This window comes from Pimephales promelas, chromosome 2 (assembly GCF_988280905.1).
Source record: "Pimephales promelas chromosome 2, fPimPro1.hap1.1, whole genome shotgun sequence".
Classification (NCBI taxonomy): domain Eukaryota; kingdom Metazoa; phylum Chordata; class Actinopteri; order Cypriniformes; family Leuciscidae; genus Pimephales; species Pimephales promelas.
This window is the reverse complement of record NC_142770.1, coordinates 42584393-42603436: the sequence shown is the minus strand read 5'-3', so window position 1 is coordinate 42603436 and position 19044 is coordinate 42584393. Positions and strand designations below refer to the sequence as shown.

Genomic DNA, 19044 nt, shown 5'->3' with positions numbered 1-19044 from the left:
GCCCGAAGGGTCTTCTCCGCCCTGGCCGCCCGAATGGTTTTCTCCGCCCTGGCCGCCCGAAGGGTCTTCACCGCCCTGGCCACCCGAGGAGTCTTCACCGCCCTGGCCGCCCGAGGGCTCTTCGCCGCCCAATGGACTATGTGTCTCGCCCTGGCCGCCCGATGGACTCTGTGTCTCGCCCTGGTCCTCGGTTAAACTCTCACCCCTTGTTCCTGTCTCCCTTCATGGACCTGGCCCACCATCCCTCCCCCCTGATCCTCCACCATTCCACCTCTCTCCTGAACTCTCGTGTCATGTTTTTTAATGTTGTCGTGGAGCGTCTGGTAGCCGCTCCGTAGAGGGGGGGTTATGTCACAGTGTCTGGATGTGTTCCCTTGTTTGTCCACTAGATGTCCTCCTTCCCCACTGTGTCATTCACTTCTGGAACTACATTTCCCACGATCCTTGTTTTATCATTGCACTCAGCTGTTCCTCATCACTGATCATTGCACTCTGCCAATTCACCATTATCATTGTCATTCCCTGTGTGTATATATACCCTGTCTGTTCAGTGTGTGCCATGGAGTCCTTTCAATTATCACGCCACTTCTGAGGTCCTGGTTTCTTTGAGTCTTGTTTTTGGTTTCCTGTATATGTTGGATTGCCTTTGGATTATGACCCTTGCTTGGACTGGTTTACGATTTTGGATTACCCTTTAAATAAACAACTGCTCTTGGATTTAATCCCTGTTTCCTGTGTGTGGATCGTGACATTCACCCGCTAAAAATTTCTAAGTCGAGAGCGCCTGTAGGCTGTCTGTGGACAGTTGAATATTATGCAAATTGTGCATAATTACTGTCTGTACTGTGCATCAGTGTGTTACATGGTGTCCCCTGTGTGGTGCACAGTAGTTTTGACCACATATATCCACTGTAATTATGGAATAGGACCTTTTAATGCAATGTCCACGCACGGCTATACCAGCGCCCTGTCAAATAAGTTGCAGGTGGGCACCGAACTTTGAACGGCTATAATTCGGGGACCCAGCGGCCCAGTGTCCCTCCATGATTTATCCCAGCCAGAGTCCACCTTGGCTGGGCTTTGATTGCTCCTGGAGGCCCTGTCCCTCCAGGATTCATGCCCATCCAAAGTGCACCCTTGCTCTCTGGAGCTCACATGTTCTGTGATGTAGTGGTCAGCGTGTACTTCTTTTTCGTTTGGGCCCTTTGCTCGCGAGAGCATGGGTTCAAATCCAGCCAGGACCACGTCATGCAAACACTGCAACACTTTGGAATTAGGTTTTTATCCCCAGACAGATTGCTCCCTGGCTGGGCTTTGATTGCTCCTGGAGGCCCTGTCCCTCCAGGATTCATGCCCATTCAAACTGCACCCTTGCTCTCAGGAGCTCACATGTTGTTTATTTACAATAGGTAAGTTTTAGTAAGCTTTTCTGCTTAATTTATTAAAAAGAATTAAATATATAGTATCCATCAATGCTGTAAGCATAAAACATTTCTAAGTCAAAAAAAGCATCCCATCTGTAACCTATTTGACACGGACAATAATTAAACTTGACAACTTTTTTTATAACAAATTTTATTATGAATTAGAAAAAAATATATATAAATGTTCAAAACTATTTACTATAAACTTAAATATGGAAAAAAAAAACTTATACAAGTAAAAAATAAAATGATTTAAATAGTTAATTTAAAAAATGTACAAAAAAAGATACTGCTAAAAAAAAAAAAATCAAAACATAAAACCACCATTGTAACTGGCCTATTCATCAAGCCATTCAAGGCGAAGGCCCTCTCCCCGGTAAGATCTTCTCTTAACACCATAATCAAATTTGAGCTGGGTGCCTACACTGATGTCATTTAATGCTTTAAACATAATGACATCCTTGTCCTCCTCATTTATTTTCATCTTACAATGAAACGGCTTGATGTTGGGCATCTTAGATGAATGATTAATACTTCGTCCAAAAGTGTTCATATGAGGGTGGCACCCACAGGGGAAGGTCTGGGCATCAATGCTGAGATCCTTTTGTCCATCTTTAAAAAAAAAAGACATAACCAGGCTCGTCAAGCTGGCTCTGCACAATGGCCCTCCCCTCTTCAGCTGTGACTACCTTCCCATGGTAATCACAGACTATGTCATCCTTGCAGAATGGTCGGGTTGCGACGACTCCTATGCAACGAGAACATAACATTTTTGAGTTAATGAAAAAGTATTACATGTAGTTTATGGCTGCTGAAATGTACATTTTACATTATTGTTCCTCTGCCCTTAGAAGACAAATGAAAGGTTGTCTTACCTAGACCTTCCTCTGCACCAAATTTTTTTATGACAAGGCCTGTCCAGGTTTGCTCGGTGACACAGCGAATGATAAATTCGTCCTCTTCCACCTTTTTCTTTGGGGCTGGTCTCCACTGCCGCTCAATGTTGTCCGGCCTTGGGCAGTTCACCGTCCAGCCCTCCCGTGCAATTAACCTCGCCACCTTCGCTGCAGTCGGCTTGCGGAGTGTGAAGTAAGCTGAAAGGCAGAATGAAATAACTTTACTCATGTGATTCACTTATCACTGTAAATAAATGACCTAGTTTGTTTAGAGTCAATGTGTGTAAATGCTTTTTTGATGGATTCGGAGACTTACACAGCAGATATTTCTCTCCCTGTGCGTACTGATTGGCCCTCCACTTATCACTGAAGGCATGGTCTTCTGGAAAGCCGGACTCCATCCTTAGCTTTTTAGATGGCGGCAGACCATCCAGCGAAACCGGAAATCTTTCCAAGAATGAGCCAAAGTCTCTCCGAGATCCTCCAGCAGCTTCACTCGTAGCCAATGATGTCTCAGACTCGCTGTTTAAGTGTGAAATACAAGGTTTATAACACGAAAAAAAAAATGAATGAAAACTTGCTAATCTGCAGTGCAAATAGTTTGTGATGAGTTATGTCCTGGTTGGTTAAAGAGACATACCTGGCCAATGATTCCAGTAGCAGAGCTGCATCCACAACATCCTGAGGATTGACAAAACCAGAGCTGGGGGCCATGTAATTGAGAAGTGCCCCCTTTTGTTGCGCTGGGAGGTCTTTGCCAGCCGCCTCAACTGCCCTCCGCACACACTGGCTGGTGAAAGGGGCCATCTTATACCTGAAGAAAGACAATGAAAAACGAAATATTAATTGTGGTGTGATACTGACAAAATGTGGATCCATTTACACACATGCACATGAATCTGTGTAGGTACTCACAATTCATGGAGACGGTTAATGTCGTGAGAGACACACTGGACTGCCTCGCCGTCCGATGAAACGGAAAAACTTTTGCAGTATTTTTGAGGCTGTAGGTTCTCAGGCCTGATCTTACAAAAGTACAGCTCCAAGAACTACAAAAACAAAAAAACAAGTTAATAAATGTAAAACACTGGTGGTAAGAAATCTACTGTTTGCATCATGTGAAAACTTACAGCTTGCTCCTCTTTAGTGATGGCGATCTGCATTTTTGAGGCTTTATCCCCCTGTAGGGCAACCACAACCCTTTCACCCAGCACGGTTCTGTTGACCCATTCTTCGTCCTGGAAAACATTGAAAATGTTAGACTTACTAATGCATACTTGTGCAAATAATACAGTATATCACAAGTATAAACTCATTAAAATAGATGAACTTACCAGTAAGGCTTCCACAGTTTGTGGACACTGCGCGTGTCTGAAGACCAATATCGCTTCACAGTAATAGCTTGGTTTGGGAGGTGATGGAAACTACAGTCGTTGGCAGGATCAGAGACGGGCTCTGGCAGGATCACTCTGATTTCGTTTTCAGCTTATGTTCAAAACAATCACGTTTAAGCCACTGAATTAGTTTAGTCCGGTTATACATACAACCACGAACAGCACATGTTGTAACTCCGTAACGACATCTCTCATAAAGATTTGCGTCTTTAAATTGTAAAATAATTCTCCGAAAAACAGCTAGCCTCTTCGCTAACTAACACACAAAATACCATTGGAATGCTACTTCCGCCGCCTCACCGGAAGTTTCACCCACTTTATTTTTTACAGGAGCGCCCCTCGGAAACTTGTGGATAAACAACACAGACCACAATCTCAGTGTTCATGTTGCACATTTCTTATTCTCTGTCAGTACAATGAGTTAAATGGGTGAAAAAAACGTCCTCAATATTTTGGGGATGGCCTGCTTGGCCTGGCTCAGACATTTCAATAGGGAGGCTTTGCTAAGCACCTTTTGTTCTTTAACAGTCTTTACCGCAGTCCGGTGCATGGCAACCTTTCTCTTCAGTGACTTTCTGATGCTCATCATCTCCCGGCGCAGACCAATCAGCACTGTCTTTGACAGTCGACAGGAAGGGGGAGGAGTTTCACATACGTAATTCAAGAACTGAGACACGTTCTGCACATAATACTCAATTGTTGTTTCCTTTTTGTGGGCCTTGCGCAGGGAGGCGACCCACCTGCACACAAACAAACAAACAACAAACACCCTCTATGAACACTCATCTTTTTAAAAAAAACAGCATTAAAAGAGGCACATAATAAGAAAATGACTTACGCATGAATCCTGCTCGTCTCGTTCAGGAAGATCAGGGTGCTCAGTCTCGTCTTACCCTCACTCATGTGTGTTAAGAATTGATTAATTCTATACATTTTGGCATTTACATCATCAGTATGTTTAGATGATGGGTCTGGCCCTAATTGGTTGAGCCGAAACTCTTCTGTGATGTTATCTGTGCACAAAGAAAAATGACTTACTTTACATTATACATTCTGATATCTAGTATATTTTCAAGTAAGACACAGAGCAGTGATTGGTATTAATTAGTGACTTACTTTAAATTATACATTCTAATGCCGGGGTTGTACTGCAATGCAAAAAAAGCTTTTCTTATAAGTTTTTGCTTAAAAAATCAAAATCATCTGCTAATGGAACAAGAAAAATAATTTTAATTCAAACAAAAACAATATTATTTTTGTATTATTTCCAATTCGCTTAGTTTTGATTTATTTCCCATCTTCATTTAAGACTTTTTAGATATTTGGACTGGAAACAGGACCCAAATACTAAGTAAAAAAAAGTTTTTTCTGCAGTGTGGCAATGACATTTCAGGAAACACCCAGTTAAAACAATGCAAGTGCACTCACTCAGTGTCACCCCATGATCTGGGGGCTCTCCGGCTCCTGAAAGCTGGGTGGCTGCTGGCTGGTGGAGGGCTCTACATCACTGGATGGCCCGGGCACGGTGGGCAGAAGGGTCACCTCCAGACCCGAGAGAGGAGATGAGCCTCCTGGTTGCCTTGCTCAATCTTCCCGCACCCTTGGATGCTGACCTCTTCTTCAACAGACGGTAATGTCGCGCAGGGCAGTGGTCAGCGTGTCAACACTTTGATTTAGGTTGCTGTTCTCAAGCCGCAACGTTTCCACCCTCTCTTTGCAGTCAGGGTTGCTGCACTCTTCCTCGTCCTCGTTTAAGGGCACATCAGGATCCTCAATTTCTGGAATCAAGTCCAGGGTGCTTACCAAGGAAACCGCTGGGTTAGTGTCCCTAAGTGCTGCAATCTGTGAGATAATCTTCTTCCTCTTAACAGTCTGGAGTGTGTTGTCCCTTTCAGCACTGGACAGCTCCACGTGGGATTTAATGCCCAGTCAAAGATGAGACTTTGACTGGGTGTATCTCGGAAACCACGCCCACTTGGAGCTCCAAACTCAGGGTGTGGGGGGGCACCCATGTCATGTCAATATTGCTTCCAGTGTGTTAATCAAACAGAGTATACAAGAGAAGAAACATCATAATATAAATCAAACGATACAACGTCATTCAAGTTGAAAAGTATATTTATATTATAGATCGGACTAAATTGTAATAGAGACATGTACATTTTCTATAATGCTGCTTTGAAATGGCATAAAAATGGCATTAAATGGCATAAATTTAATTATATAATATAGCGCTAACAGTAACAACTCTGCACACACAATAAGTTCTTAGGTTAACCTACAGTATATAACCAACTGTATTGAGCCAAGCAATGCGCTCATTAAACGTGACTGGTGATGTCTGGATAGGCATGATATTACAAATAGCTGAAATAAACTACTGTTGCTAACATATTTATTACGGTCCAGGTTTATATAAGCCTATTTATTCATTGATTTTTCTTCTTCTAACGTGACTCTGGTATAACGTTAGTGCCAGGGCCATACTGGGACTGAAATTTAGCCCGGGACTTTAAGATGGAGAAGCCTTTATACGCGAGTACCCTTGGTGCACGAGCAGAAGGATTTTTTGCAGTTATTTTAATTCTAATAGTGTTTTTTATGGTATAAAGAGAATCAGATTATGCTAAAAACCTTCAAGAAACTTTAGGATGACACCTGCCTCCTCAGGTTGTATAAGCAAGTCATCACTGCACTGAACACAACCAGGTCAGCAAAACCTAATCTCGAACACACAAGTCACAGTATACTGCTAACTACCAGCATGTCATGTGCACAGTCAGTTGGAGGGATAAAATAGTTACAAATACTCATATACTCAAAAACAACAATGCAGTCCCATAAAATAGAGATGTGTGTGTGTGTGTGTGTGTGTGTGTGTGTGTGCGTGCGTGCGTGTGTGTGTGTGTGTGTGTGTGTGTGTGTGTGTGTCCTTACTTCCTTACTTTCTTAGCTTGGCTCCCTGGCTTAGCTTCCCCTGTGATGGACCCTGCCTCTGCTTACTGATGTGCAGCTACATATGCATGAGAAGAACTTCAGTTATAAATATGACTAAGAATAAAACATTTTCTAATTCAATCTGTGCTTCAGTCAGGTTATTATCTAGTATGTGGAATTATTGGCATTTTAACCTATATGTAAATATCTGATTGATTTATTTTCCTAATATGATTGCCTACCCAGCCCTGGACACTGCCCCTGTACCTGTCACTGTTTTTGTACTGGTTCCTGTTATGTATAAAGCGTTGTCACTTTAAGACATAAGTGTTGAATGAAGTCATGTGATGATGACGTGGTGATGTGCGGCAAACAAAGTGATATGAATGTGAGCATTAAAGACATGCAAGTGTTCTGTTCCTGAATTCATGTCTATGACTCTTCTTTATTGTCCTCTGTCTTTATAAAAAGGCAAAGACACGACAAAGTGGCGACGAGGATGTTTTGAAAGAACCTCTGCGTGTTTGAATTGCCGCATATAAATATAGTGAAGTGCAGAAAACAGCTGACTGGGACGCCCGAAAGACGGAGAGCTCGAAAGACGCTATGGCTGGCATTATTGGAAATATCGGACAGTTTGACGAAAATGTGTAACAAAGGAGCTCATACACGGAGCGCTTTGAATACTTCCTGCAGGCAAATGCCATTGAGGGTGAGAAGATTGTGCCGACGTTCCTCAGTGTCACCATAACAGATATATTTGATAAAAATACAGTTACAGCAGCCAGAGAAACACTAAAACAAGAGTAAAGGGTCAAGAGCCCAAATAAAGGAGCCATTAATCACGATTCTGGTGACTTGAAATAAAACTGAAATGAAACATCAAACCTCTGTTAATTCTCAATAAGAGCTTGTCTATGTAGATTAATGATGTTTAAAACATCCAAATGTTCAAACAAACTCTATTAAACATCACTGGACTACATAAACACAAGTTACCAATACGTGTCAGTGTTCATCCAAACACTTTTGTAAGCACACGGGAAGTAACTCTGGCAAATACTCTCCGACTACAGTCACATGTGACGCATATCTGACACAAGTTGTGTTACTATAACACATTAGTGTGTAAAAGGTTTCAACAACACACTGCTGCTGTCTAACACATTAGTTGTGTTAAACGTAACACAAAATGTGTAATCCTTATAAACAGAGAGATGTGTAAAGAAACGACACAGGTTGTGTGTTAAATTTGACACAAAATGTGTTGTCCCTAAGCACACACACTACATGTGTTAAAATCTACACAGCATGTGTCATTTTTAACATCTCTTTTTACAGGTTGTGTTATTTACAAAATCATTTTATAAGAGTGCACCAGTGTAAATAAAACTTATTTACACACAATATTTTGCCAGTTGCTACATTTTAATCTAATTCAAAGTGCAAACTTAGTGAAATCACACTCCCTGTGTTAAGAACAATAACACACTGGTTGAGTTAAAAGTAACACAAAATGTGTTGTCCTTAACTAGACACACAGGTGTGTTAAGATATAACACAGGTTGTGTTGTTTTTAACACATCCATTTTAAGAGTGCAGGTGTAAACAGCCCCCTAGACGTGGCGCTTCTCTTCTCGTTCGGTGTGCGACCCCTTTTACGGATGTGTATTTCCCTCATATTAAATATAAAATGCATAGACTGATATTTTCCTAATGACTGGATAAACAGGCGTTTCAATATATTGGTTTTAAATGGCCCTAGTGCAATTCTACTACATCTGCGCTAAAATATCAATGTGAAAGTCATCATAGCTTGCGGCGATATTTTTTTTATCGCCCGACAAGAGTCTCATGTTAACGCAGCATGTTAACGCCGATAATATATATATATATGTCACAAACGAGACTCCCGCGGTTCCTTCTGCTCACCACCAGAGGGAACTCTCTCCTGAATATTAAAACCATTTGAACTACATTTCCCACATACCCAGCACTGATTACCTCTCACCTGACTTTCATTAGTGGACTATTTAAGGTGCTCTCAGACTCACTCTCATTGCGAAGTTTTGTATCTACTCTGGTGATCAACTCCGAGCGTTTCTTCCTGTGTCTTGTCTTCCCGTGGATTACTTTTGGACTGTTTATTCTCATCTTGATTCTTTGATGCCTGCCCTGAACTATATTCTCTACTGGACTGGTTTATGTGAGTTTGCCGCCTGCCCTGATTTTATGCCTGTTTCTGGATTACGAGTTGCCTTATCTCTACTGTTGTGTTTGCTGGTGATTGACCTTGACTGTACAACAACGATTATAATAAAACTGCAAATGGATCCTCATTCTCCTGAAGCTTTATTACAGAAAACTTCGCCATCACACGATCCAGCAGTTCTGGCTCAAATATCCACAGAGATTTCCACTCAAGCCAATCAACTCGCCGTTCATCAACATCAGCTAACCCATTTAACTACAGTAACAGAGGAGCTTGTCAGGACACTGCAGCGTTTGCAAATGTCTCTTCCAAACCCTGCACCTTCTCAACCGAACAGGAATGTGGACACCTCTCCACCATCTTCATTCACAGTTAACCCACGTCTGGCTCTTCCTGATAAATTTGATGGTAACCCAATGAAAAGTAAGGGATTTCTACTACAATGTTCATTATTCATTGATCAACAACAAGCTATGTATATGTGATGGAATTATGTAATTGAGTGACGGTTGTGGCGTCCTATCAGAGGAAGAGAATGGGGTATTTAATCAGGGGATGTCTTAACCAAAGAGCGTCACAACTCGTCCCTCCTTGTTTCGTCATCAACTGGTGCCGCAGGTATGTGTTGATAGTGGATGTGAGTCATGCGTTGAGAACGCTATTGATGGGTCTTCACTTCTTTGCATTATAGTGTGTCCACTAGTTTTTTTTCCGACGTTTCACTACCAGCTCAGATTGGGTGTCTGCTCCTTCTTCAACGTTAGGTAAGCTGTTTTGTGCAGAGTAATGTGCTATGATGGCGTGCGGTATCATGTCGCTAAGTTATTAATGTGTTGCTTCCTGTACCCCAGCCGGTTGCCGGGATTGATGGTCGCGGTAAACAGTAGCCTACGGGAATTGTTTATGAAGTATTTTCTTCCTGTGGTAAGTATTATTTATGAAAGCCGGAAAATTGTAGTGAGAAGAACACTAGTAACGTCTCGCTTCCCTTTAGGGTGTTTGTAAAGTGCGGGGTCTCCTCTCTCGTCATCCGGACGGGTTTCCGTCACGATCTATCTTTCCATGTCCGCCGTGATTGGACTTTGTAGGAATCTGAGCCCCGCTTGATGAACTGCAGTGTTCGTGCTGCTTCCTCTATTGCTGTGACTCGGCGTTGGTCGACGCGCCCGCTGCCGGGATTCCACTGTCTACTTTCTGCTTACTTTTAGAGGGACTGAGTATCACAATTTGAGTGATAGTTGGACGCACACTACTGTGCGTGGGTGTGGATGCGTGTGTGTGTGTGTGTGCTATAACAGCCTCGACTTCTGTTATTCTCCCTAGGCTCACCGTGCGTGTTGTGATTTATTTAGTTTCATTCGTGTGTGTGTGTGTGTGAGTTACGTTTGTTTAGGTGTGTTTTTCTTTTGCTTAATTACGTGTCTTTTTTTGTTAATTTGAAGATCAGCTGGTCTTTTGTGGCCTTGATCATGAGTATTTGTATGTTCTGTTACTGCTTATTTTTAGGGTTGTATTAAACCCAGCTGTCTGTTTGTTTCTCCCCAGGGACTGAGGTGCTTCGGCGGAAGGACCTCCTCTGCATTGTGGTGCTGCTGTGGGGAGACACTTTTGAAGTGCCAGTGTGTGATTTACGTGCACGGTGACGTGTGGTGTGTGTGTGAGTAAGATCGTGCTTTTTGGAAAAGCCTATAAGTGGTCCTTCCGCCTGTAGCCCCAGCCTGGGTGGGTTGTTTTTTTTTTTTTGGGTTTGCCTTGGGTAAGAAAACCAGGTTCTAGAAGTCCTTCCACCCTTGTGGGTGGGGGATTGGGTTGTAGGAGCCATCATTGATGCCCCTGAGAATTGTTCTCTTTCAATGATATCATGTGTGCCTTTGTTTTTAAAAGAATGAAGTGATGTTTTTTTAAACTTTGTACACTAATAAAATATTTTTTCTGTAATTTGATTGTTCTTGCGTCTCTGACCTTCCTGACACCCACGAACCTGTGTGGCTTAGTGCAATATTGGGTATATTCCCTGTTTGAGTCAGGGTGGCGTAGTCGACTATCACAAATTCTTTATTTTTTAAAATTATTTATTAGAACCCCCAAAAGCCGATCGATGCCACATATAGCACAGATGCCAGCAAGATCTCCTTGGTATGCTCACTCCTCACTGGCAAGGCATTGGAGTGGGTAACGGCGGTTTGGAGAGAAGATGGTACTGCTTTTCCATCATTTGGAATCTTTCTTCAACGATTCCGGGAAGTATTTGAACACCCAGAGGGAGGTATGAGAGCTGATGATCAACTACTCGCATTGAGTCAGGGCAGAAGTACCGCAGCAGAATATGCATTGACATTTCGTACTTTAGCAGCACAAACTGACTGGGTAGAGAGCACGCTCAAACTGCTCTTTCGCAAGGGACTCAACTTGGAGTTGCAATCCGAACTGGCCTGCCGAGACGAAGGGAAAACACTGAATCAATTCATCGAACTCACCATTCAGATTGACAATCTGATCCGTTCACGTCGTCCACTCAGAACGGTACCAACCAGCACACAAAACCCAGTCTCAAACTGAACCCATGCAGCTCGGATATACTCATCTGACTCCGGAAGAGCGGGAACGCCGTATACGTCAACATCTCTGCCTCTATTGCGGTCAGCCGGGTCACCTGAGGGCTTCTTGTCCTACAAGACCACCTCTTCGGAACTCCTCTTCGGTGAGTCCCTGTGTTCAAGCACATCACTCCAGTTCTTGTATCAAAGTACCTATAATATTGTCTCTAGAGGGCCATCATATTTCTACAGCAGCTCTGTTAGACTCGGGAGCAGCCGGAAACTTTATGTCTCATGAGTTTGCTCAACAACTAAAACTCCCACTAATCTCTTGCAACTCTCAATTGGCAGTGGAAGCACTAGATGGGCGGCCTATCGGAGATGGAAGGGTTCTACACACCACCGTGGACCTTCAACTACAAACAGTGACCCTTCACACTGAGATAATTCGTTTCTACATCATTACATCACCTCATAACCCGGTAATTCTTGGACTCCCCTGGCTACGTCAACATAATCCCCTCATTTCATGGAAGGAAGGTCGAATCATAAAATGGGACCCGTCATGTCACTCCAACTGTTTAACTGGCAGCTCTTCACTCTCCATTCAGAGCGTTGCACTAAAGGACGAACCTGTTCTTTTCCCCACTCTTCCCATTGAATATTCTGACCTTGTCAAGGCTTTTAGCAAAGCCAAGGCTATGGAACTTCCTCCTCACCGCTCAAACGACTGTTCCATTGAACTTTTACCAGGGACAACACCACCTAAGGGTCGAATTTTTCCCCTATCACAACCCGAATCAGAAGCCATGAAGAACTACATTGAGGAGGAACTTTCAAAGGGGTTCATCAGAGCATCCATGTCACCTGCAGCTTCTGGTTTTTTCTTTGTTAAGAAGAAAGATGGGGGCCTACGCCCTTGTATCGACTACCGGGGTCTCAATGACATCACTGTCAAGTTTCGATATCCCCTACCTCTAGTACCAGCTGCGCTAGAACAACTCCGCAATGCCAAGTATTTTTCCAAACTAGACCTCCGCAACGCCTACAATCTTATTCGCATCCGGGACGGTGATGAATGGAAGACAGCCTTTTCTACGAGCACTGGTCACTACGAATATTTGGTTATGCCTTTCGGGCTGTCCAACAGTCCTTCCGTATTCCAGGCATTCATCAATGACGTCTTTCGGGACATGCTTAATCGTTGGGTCATTGTTTACATCGATGATATTCTTATCTACTCCAACACCTACGAGGAACATGTGCAACACGTAAGAACAGTATTGCAACGACTCATTGATCATCAGTTATACGCCAAAGCAGAGAAGTGTGAATTTCACCAGACTACCACATCATTTTTGGGCTACATCATCAGTCAGGAGGGTGTTGCCATGGACGAAAAGAAGGTCAAAGCCGTTCTAGACTGGCCTCTACCAACAACTTTAAAGGAATTACAACGCTTTTTGGGATTTGCTAATTTCTACCGACGCTTCATCAGAAACTTCAGCTCGGTAGCATCTCCCTTAACCTCTATGACTAAGAGAAGTTCTTCACACCTCACCTGGTCAACTACAGCACAGGAGGCTTTCGCAGAACTCAAGTCACGTTTCACATCTGCTCCCATTCTCCACCATCCTGATCCAGAACTTCCGTTTATAGTTGAGGTGGACGCTTCAAATACGGGTATTGGAGCCATCCTTTCTCAACGCCACGGATCCCCATCCAAGCTCTATCCTTGCGCCTATTATTCCCGCAAACTTAACTCAGCCGAACAGAACTATGACGTCGGAAACCGGGAATTGTTGGCCATGAAAGCCGCTATGGAGGAGTGGCGTCATTGGCTGGAGGGGTCTAAACATCCATTTGTGATTCTGACTGACCACAAGAATTTAGAATACTTACGATCTGCCAAAAGACTGAATCCCAGACAAGCAAGGTGGGCTCTCTTCTTTACACGATTTGACTTCACTGTTACCTATCGTCCCGGTTCAAAGAACACCAAAGCAGACGCCTTATCACGCCAACATGATGGTTTGAGTCCCATTAAATCCAAGGAGACTCTTCTTCCAGAGTCATTAATTGTGGCCCCAGTTCAGTGGGACATCATGACAGAGCTTACTCAGACCAATTCACAAAGGACCCCTCCTCCCGAATGCCCCCCCGACAAACTGTTTGTACCTCAGGATCTTTGTCAGAAAGTGCTACACCAAGTTCATTCTGTACTCAGCTCCGGTCATCCTGGAATTGCTGCCACTATTCACCTGCTTCAGAACAGCTTTTGGTGGCCAACCTTGCGGGCAGACACCATAAAATTCATTAATGAATGTGTCATCTGCAACACAAGCAAACATCTCAGACAGTTACCATCTGGCCTACTGCAACCATTGCCAGTTCCTCACCGACCATGGTCCCATCTTGCCATAGACTTTATTACCGATCTCCCCAAGTCCAATGGGAATACCAGAATACTCATGGTCATAGATCGCTTCTCCAAGGCCTGTCGTTTAATTCCACTTCCCAAGTTGCCTACAGCATTTGAGACTGCTGAACTCATGTGTAACTTTGTGTTTCGCTTTTATGGCCTTCCTGAAGACATTGTGTCGGATCGAGGACCACAATTCACATCCAGAGTATGGTCAGCATTCTTCCAACAACTCAACATCAACGTTAGCCTCACTTCAGGATATCACCCACAATCGAATGGTCAAACAGAACGTCTCAATCAGGAGATCACCCGGTTCCTCAGATCCTATTGTCATCAGAACCAAGCAGACTGGAGCCGATTCCTCATGTGGGCTGAGTATGCACAGAACTCCCTCCAGAAACCCTCCACCGGACTAACCCCATTCCAATGTGTAATGGGCTTCCAACCTCCCCTATTTCCATGGTCAGGGGAACCTACCGAGGTACCCTCAGTCAACGACTGGCTCCAGAGAAGCGAAGACATCTGGAATCAGGCTCACACCCACTTGCTACATGCTGTCAGGAGACAGAGGTTGCAGGCCAATCGTCACCGTCGCCCCAACCCCGAATATACTCCAGGTCAATGGGTCTGGTTATCCACTCGAGACCTACGCCTCAGATTTCCTTGCAAGAAACTCAGTCCCAGGTATGTGGGTCCCTTCCAAATTGTTAAACAGATTACACCAGTTTCCTTTCGTTTGGCATTACCCTCTAATTATCGTATCTCTCCCACTTTTCATACATCACTTCTTAAACCCGCTGGTGGTCCGAGAGCGGAGGAGGAGGAGCAGGAGAAGCAGATCGGTGACCAGGGCCCCTCACCCATCTTGGTGGAGGGCGAGGAGGCATATCAGGTTCGAGATCTACTTGATTCCAGACGCCGGGGCAGACTCCTTCAATATCTGGTGGATTGGGAGGGGTACGGACCAGAGGAGCGATCCTGGGTTAATGCAGAGGACATACTCGACCCCACACTCATGACTGAGTTCCATAGGATGCACCCGGAAAAACCGGCCCCTCGACCTCGGGGAAGACCCCGGCGTCGTTCGCCTCTTCGCGTCAGGAGCTGCTCGCAGGGGGGGGGGCTCTGTCACAAACGAGACTCCCGCGGTTCCTTCTGCTCACCACCAGAGGGAACTCTCTCCTGAATATTAAAACCATTTGAACTACATTTCCCACATACCCAGCACTGATTACCTCTCACCTGACTTTCATTAGTGGACTATTTAAGGTGCTCTCAGATTCACCCTCATTGCGAAGTTTTGTATCTACCCTGGTGATCAACGCCGAGCGTTTCTTCCTGTGTCTTGTCTTCCCGTGGATTACCTTTGGACTGTTTATTCTCATCTTGATTCTTTGCTGCCTGCCCTGAACTATATTCTCTACTGGACTGGTTTATGTGAGTTTGCCACCTGCCCTGATCTTATGCCTGTTTCTGGATTACGAGTTGCCTTATCTCTACTGTTGTGTTTGCTGGTGATTGACCTTGACTGTACAACGACGATTATAATAAAACTGCAAATGGATCCTCATTCTCCTGAAGCTTTATTACAGATAGCTTGCGTTTATTGTCGATGAGACTCGCACACCAGCGCACAGTTCACTGACTCCCACGCAAGCATATTGATCAATGAGTTTGAAACACGACTCAATACGCGGTTTCCATCCGCGTTTCCTAATTTCGTATGCATAACAGATGACAATTCAAATGTTTAAAACAAAACCCATCAATGCTACTCAGATACTGATTAATCACAAGACAAGACATAGCCTACATTTTGAATTATTCTAAAATCAAACGCAGCCAGCCACGCTTCTCACGCCATACATTCTGTATTAAGATTTTGACTTTTAATGACTTTTGTTAATTTGATTTTACTGATATTAGCCATAGTGCCTTATTATTATTATAACTGAGTAGTTTATCGATTAATATAAGAACTTGACATGATGATGTACAGCCTAGCCTACCTATTATTAAGGTTTGGGTTGATATAAAATCAATTTTCAGGGGGAAATATCACCACGACCACGGGCACGACCGGTGCTGTTTGAATGAGCAGGATGCTTCTGTGCTCCAATGCATGGCGTGAGATGCGTGGCTCACTGCGTTTAAGTGAGCCACTTTTGTTTGATTTAAGAATAATTCAAAATTGATGACTTGTAATTAATCAATATCTATCTAAGAGCAGCATCTAAATATGGGTTGCGTTTTAAGCATTTGAATTGTCACCTGTTATGCATACGAAGTTAGGAAACGCGAATGTAACCGCGGACGTTTCAAACTCATTGATCAATATGCTTGCGTGGGAGTCAGTGAAATGTGCGCTGGTTTCTCTCCTGCGCTGGGGTGCGAGTCTCATCGTCAATAATCAAAAGCCAAAAGCAAGCAGTCAGCTATCATATTCATGTGTTAACCCTATATAGCCTACCCTACATACAGTTAGGGTGATATACACGACTTAAAATGTGATATTGCCCACACAGCTCTTGCGTTTCGTTTGGTCACATTCCACAAGGTGTCACTGTGGCCTCAAAGCTTCAGCACTGCCACTATGAGATCGATTGCTCATGTCTGAGTTAAAACACGCCCCCCTCATTAACATACGGAGAAAGAAATGTTGGAATAAATAAATGTGGAAATGATGAAATGTGGAAATAAATAAATATAGAAATAAATAAATGTGAAAATAAAGAAATGTAGACATAAAAACATAAATACTGAAATAAATGTGGAAATAAATAAAAGTTGAAATAAATAAATGAATAAATGTATAAATAAATAAATGTGTGGAAAAATACAATTATACATAAATATGGAAATAAAAGTATAAATACTAATTTATATGCACTTTTTTACATTTCTTTGTATATTTATTTATGTATTTATTTATGTATTTTTGCTTTTTTACATTTCTTCGTATATTTATTTATGTATTTATTTATTTTTAATTTAGTCAGCTTTGGCATTCCATAGGAAATTGCCTTTGTTGTGACTCTCATCTGTTTCATCATGGCCTCTGAATGCTATGCCTTGCTTCCCCAAGAAGCAGGTTACTGCCATAATACGCTCTAGGTACTGCCTTCTTTCCATAATTTCAGTGGTACTTGCTGCCTCTATCTGCTCTACAACATTCCCTTTTGACAGGCTTGCTTTGTAACTGTTCCAACAAACCATACTGTCCTTATGTGACTGTGTTGTTTCATGTTTTTGAAACTTGCTAAGTAACTCCATCACTAACAAGTGCATCCTTTCTGACATTTTTGCCAAATACCCTACAAGGAAAGCAGAAAGCAGCATTTTGTCTAGCTGAGTATTCCACCCATCTGAAACTTTTGAACCACTGTTCTTGAAATGCTCTTTTTTGTGTGCCAAACTGAGTGTGAGGGTAATGAGACAGCTTTAACTGTTTAGGACCAGTGTCCTTATCCTCTAAGTCTGAACAGCTCTCTTCTGGCTCTGCTGCATTGGCTTGGTCTCTATGTCGCACTCCCTCTGTCTCTTAATTTCTTTCTCTAGTCAGTTCCCTCACATCCCTTATGGACTCTCCCTGTTGTTTTCCTCCTCCTTTATTATGAAAAAATGAGGTGTAAAATAATGTTACAAAAAGTAAATGTAATATAGTAAATGCTACTTAATGCCAATAAGTTACTGTTTTGCTTGCCACTATTCACTATGTCAATTTATTGTTCTTGTTTCCTCACCTGGTACTTCCTGCATGCTCTCCCTTTCCCTTTCTCCTTCTCCATCTCCATCTCCATCTCTTTCCCTTGGCACTGACAATCATACACATAAATTGTAGGCAGGAGAGTTGAGGTCAGTTTGGCATGTCACAAAAATGTTAAGGAGAGACCATTTACATATTCTAAAGATATGATCAAAAGGCACACAGAGGAGTGTCATTTTAATGCTTTATTATTATTATTATTATTATTATTATTATTATTATTATTGGGCTTAGAAACTTTTTTAAATCACAAATTTCAAAAGAGAAGCTGTATTCTCCATTGTGGGTTTGAAATAAAACTAAATAAAATAAAAGCAGGGGACCATTGCCTAGAGATAAGTAATTTGATACAACAACAGATAAGTGGTTTGCAGTATCTGTTACTTTAGCTTAAAACTTAAAAAAAAAAAAACACAAGAAGACAGAGGTCACTGTCTGTCCCTAGTCTCTCACCTGAATCTGTTTTTTTTTTCTTTTAAAGCTCTAAACTGCTTTTAAACTGCTCTAGCAGTTAATGTACAACAGAACTGCATCTTGCAGAAGAACATTAGCTAACCGGCGCTACTTCTCTCTGTTTATGACTTGGACGAGTCACCCAGGCGGCCCTGTGCTACTCAACAGCGGCGGCGACCCGCTGGACTAAAATATTCCGAAAATAAACACTTATTATAAGTGTAGCCTACCATTCAGGATACTGACTCCAGTCCAGAACTCAATGATATGTTTTCGGAATCGGAACAACTGCAGTCTATAAGAAAAGAAGTGTGAGACACAGCTTTGGAACAACTTGTTGTCATAACACTACGGGTTCTTCTCACTCTGCGTGTGTTTCGCGCCGGATGACGATCGTGCTGAGCAGTGCAGGTACAGAGAAATAGAAGAGAAACGGATGACACCATTTGCTAAGCGGGGCCTGGGATGTTTTCATTTCCTTAACATATACATTTTAAACCACAAACTACGGAGTATGTTTTGGACATAATTTAACCTCGTCAAAGACGAACACAATTTTTTAGAATAAAGACATTTCTTACTTCAAGTTTTAGGGGTGGTTTTCACCCCTAAAAAGGGGCTAGCCTCGCCCATGGTTATTGTTGTCAATTTTACAGATGTGTATTAAGTTTGGGCAGTTTGATGGGTGTAGTGTGCGATGAGCCTCCTCTACAGAGGTAATATCATAATATATTGTAATATTTATAATATTACCACGTAATATTTAATATTGTAAATGTTTTTTCTACTTACTTCAGCACACTTTAACAAATGTCTGCACTCCAGAAAACACACAGTAACACTCAGAATAACATTATTTATTTATTAATAAATGAATTCATCAATACCAATCTCCATCCATTAATCATCCATCCACCCATCCATCCATCCACACATCTATATACATCCATCCCTCCCTCATCCATCCTCCCCTCCCTTCTATATCAATCCCTCCCTCCCT

General features: G+C 42.7%; 1 protein-coding gene and 1 pseudogene across 1 annotated transcript in view; one reads left to right on the top strand and one right to left on the bottom strand.

The window, feature by feature from the left end:
• Positions 1 to 19044, top strand: part of LOC120475645 (NLR family CARD domain-containing protein 3) — a 297421-nt gene that overhangs the window by 169683 nt on the left and 108694 nt on the right. The window lies entirely within an intron of this gene.
• Positions 1762 to 3738, bottom strand: LOC148997445 (N-lysine methyltransferase KMT5A-like; annotated as a pseudogene).